This window comes from Halictus rubicundus, unplaced genomic scaffold (genome assembly GCF_050948215.1).
Source record: "Halictus rubicundus isolate RS-2024b unplaced genomic scaffold, iyHalRubi1_principal scaffold0165, whole genome shotgun sequence".
Lineage (NCBI taxonomy): Eukaryota > Metazoa > Arthropoda > Insecta > Hymenoptera > Halictidae > Halictus > Halictus rubicundus.
In genome coordinates this window covers 125,966-130,277 of record NW_027488706.1, presented here as the reverse complement: position 1 = coordinate 130,277, position 4,312 = coordinate 125,966, and positions in this window count along the sequence as shown.

Sequence of the window (4,312 nt, the reverse complement as noted above, 5' to 3'; positions counted from 1 at the left end):
AGTTTGGTGTTATGATATATATTGTTAGAAACCGTCTATATTACAGTGATATCGGGTCGAAAATCGTCTAGGACCGATACGGAAAAAGTTTCCTCTTAGCGGTGGGGTTTAGAAAATTGTTCGTCCAACGTCCGACGGAGTAGTACACCCGTCCATTATTTGCTAATAACTCGGTAAATAATAGTAGTAGCGAGTTTGGTGTTATGATATATATTGTTAGAAACCGTCTATATTACAGTGATATCACGTCGAAAATCGTCTAGGACCGATACGGAAAAATTTTCCTCTTAGCGGTGGGGCTTAGAAAAATTTCCAGAGTTTTGTCGACGGAGTAGTACACCCGTCCATTATTTGCTAATAACTCGGTAAATAATAGTAGTAGCGAGTTTGGTGTTATGATATATATTGTTAGAAACCGTCTATATTACAGTGATATCGCGTCGAAAATCGTCTAGGACCGATACGGAAAAAGTTTCCTCTTAGCGGAGGGACTTAGAAAAATTTACGTCCAACGTCCGACGGAGTAGTACATCCGTCCATTATTTGCTAATAACTCGGTAAATAATAGTAGTAGCGAGTTTGGTGTTATGATATATATTGTTAGAAACCGTCTATATTACAGTGATATCACGTCGACAATCGTCTAGGACCGATACGGAAAAAGTTTCCTCTTAGCGGTGGGGCTTAGAAAAATTTCCAGAGTTTTGTCGACGGAGTAGTACACCCGTCCATTATTTGCTAATAACTCGGTAAATAATAGTAGTAGCGAGTTTGGTGTTGTGATATATATTGTTAGAAACCGTCTATATTACAGTGATATCACGTCGAAAATCGTCTAGGACCGATACGTGAAAAGTTTCCTCTTAGCGGTGGGGCTTAGAAAAATGTTCGTCCAACATCCGACGGAGTAGTACATCCGTCCATTATTAGCTAATAACTCGGTAAATAATAGTAGTAGCGAGTTTGGTGTTATGATATATATTGTTAGAAACCGTCTATATTACAGTGATATCGGGTCGAAAATCGTCTAGGACCGATACGGAAAAAGTTTCCTCTTAGCGGTGGGACTTAGAAAAATTTACGTCCAACGTCCGACGGAGTAGTACATCCGTCCATTATTTGCTAATAACTCGGTAAATAATAGTAGTAGCGAGTTTGGTGTTATCATATATATTGTTAGAAACCGTCTATATTACAGTGATATTACGTCGACAATTGCCTAGGACCGATACGGAAAAAGTTTCCTCTTAGCGGAGGGACTTAGAAAAATTTACGTCCAACGTCCGACGGAGTAGTACATCCGTCCATTATTTGCTAATAACTCGGTAAATAATAGTAGTAGCGAGTTTGGTGTTATGATATATATTGTTAGAAACCGTCTATATTACAGTGATATCACGTCGACAATCGTCTAGGACCGATACGGAAAAAGTTTCCTCGTAGCGGAGGGACTTAGAAAAATTTCCAGAGTTTTGTCGACGGAGTAGTACACCCGTCCATTATTTGCTAATAACTCGGTAAATAATAGTAGTAGCGAGTTTGGTGTTATGATATATATTGTTAGAAACCGTCTATATTACAGTGATATCACGTCGACAATCGCCTAGGACCGATACGGAAAAAGTTTCCTCTTAGCGGAGGGACTTAGAAAAATTTACGTCCAACGTCCGACGGAGTAGTACATCCGTCCATTATTAGCTAATAACTCGGTAAATAATAGTAGTAGCGAGTTTGGTGTTATGATATATATTGTTAGAAACCGTCTATATTACAGTGATATCGGGTCGAAAATCGTCTAGGACCGATACGGAAAAAGTTTCCTCTTAGCGGTGGGACTTAGAAAAATTTCCAGAGTTTTGTCGACGGAGTAGTACATCCGTCCATTATTTGCTAATAACTCGGTAAATAATAGTAGTAGCGAGTTTGGTGTTATGATATATATTGTTAGAAACCGTCTATATTACAGTGATATCACGTCGACAATCGCCTAGGACCGATACGGAAAAAGTTTCCTCTTAGCGGAGGGACTTAGAAAAATTTTCGTCCAACGTCCGACGGAGTAGTACATCCGTCCATTATTTGCTTATAACTCGGTAAATAATAGTAGTAGCGAGTTTGGTGTTATGATATATATTGTTAGAAACCGTCTATATTACAGTGATATCACGTCGAAAATCGTCTAGGACCCATACGGAAAAAGTTTCCTCTTAGCGGTGGGGCTTAGAAAAATGTTCGTCCAACATCCGACGGAGTAGTACATCCGTCCATTATTAGCTAATAACTCGGTAAATAATAGTAGTAGCGAGTTTGGTGTTATGATATATATTGTTAGAAACCGTCTATATTACAGTGATATTACGTCGACAATTGCCTAGGACCGATACGGAAAAAGTTTCCTCTTAGCGGAGGGACTTAGAAAAATTTACGTCCAACGTCCGACGGAGTAGTACATCCGTCCATTATTTGCTAATAACTCGGTAAATAATAGTAGTAGCGAGTTTGGTGTTATGATATATATTGTTAGAAACCGTCTATATTACAGTGATATCACGTCGAAAATCGTCTAGGACCGATACGGACAAAGTTTCCTCTAAGCGGTGGGGCTTAGAAAAATTTCCAGAGTTTTGTCGACGGAGTAGTACACCCGTCCATTATTTGCTAATAACTCGGTAAATAATAGTAGTAGCGAGTTTGGTGTTGTGATATATATTGTTAGAAACCGTCTATATTACAGTGATATCGCGTCGAAAATCGTCTAGGACCGATACGGAAAAAGTTTCCTCTTAGCGGTGGGGCTTAGAAAAATGTTCGTCCAACATCCGACGGAGTAGTACATCCGTCCATTATTAGCTAATAACTCGGTAAATAATAGTAGTAGCGAGTTTGGTGTTATGATATATATTGTTAGAAACCGTCTATATTACAGTGATATCACGTCGAAAATCGTCTAGGACCGATACGGAAAAAGTTTCCTCTTAGCGGTGGGGCTTAGAAAAATTTCCAGAGTTTTGTCGACGGAGTAGTACACCCGTCCATTATTTGCTTATAACTCGGTAAATAATAGTAGTAGCGAGTTTGGTGTTATGATATATATTGTTAGAAACCGTCTATATTACAGTGATATCGCGTCGAAAATCGTCTAGGACCGATACGGAAAAAGTTTCCTCTTAGCGGTGGGACTTAGAAAAATTTACGTCCAACGTCCGACGGAGTAGTACATCCGTCCATTATTTGCTAATAACTCGGTAAATAATAGTAGTAGCGAGTTTGGTGTTATGATATATATTGTTAGAAACCGTCTATATTACAGTGATATCACGTCGACAATCGTCTAGGACCGATACGGAAAAAGTTTCCTCGTAGCGGAGGGGCTTAGAAAAATTTCCAGAGTTTTGTCGACGGAGTAGTACACCCGTCCATTATTTGCTAATAACTCGGTAAATAATAGTAGTAGCGAGTTTGGTGTTATGATATATATTGTTAGAAACCGTCTATATTACAGTGATATCACGTCGACAATCGCCTAGGACCGATACGGAAAAAGTTTCCTCTTAGCGGAGGGACTTAGAAAAATTTTCGTCCAACGTCCGACGGAGTAGTACATCCGTCCATTATTTGCTTATAACTCGGTAAATAATAGTAGTAGCGAGTTTGGTGTTATGATATATATTGTTAGAAACCGTCTATATTACAGGGATATTACGTCGACAATTGCCTAGGACCGATACGGAAAAAGTTTCCTCTTAGCGGTGGGGCTTAGAAAAGTGTTCGTCCAACGTCCGACGGAGTAGTACATCCGTCCATTATTTGCTAATAACTCGGTAAATAATAGTAGTAGCGAGTTTGGTGTTATGATATATATTGTTAGAAACCGTCTATATTACAGTGATATCACGTCGAAAATCGTCTAGGACCGATACGGAAAAAGTTTCCTCTTAGCGGTGGGGCTTAGAAAAATTTCCAGAGTTTTGTCGACGGAGTAGTACACCCGTCCATTATTTGCTAATAACTCGGTAAATAATAGTAGTAGCGAGTTTGGTGTTGTGATATATATTGTTAGAAACCGTCTATATTACAGTGATATCGCGTCGAAGATCGTCTAGGACCGATACGGAAAAAGTTTCCTCTTAGCGGTGGGGCTTAGAAAAATGTTCGTCCAACATCCGACGGAGTAGTACATCCGTCCATTATTAGCTAATAACTCGGTAAATAATAGTAGTAGCGAGTTTGGTGTTATGATATATATTGTTAGAAACCGCCTATATTACAGTGATATCGGGTCGAAAATCGTCTAGGACCGATACGGAAAAAG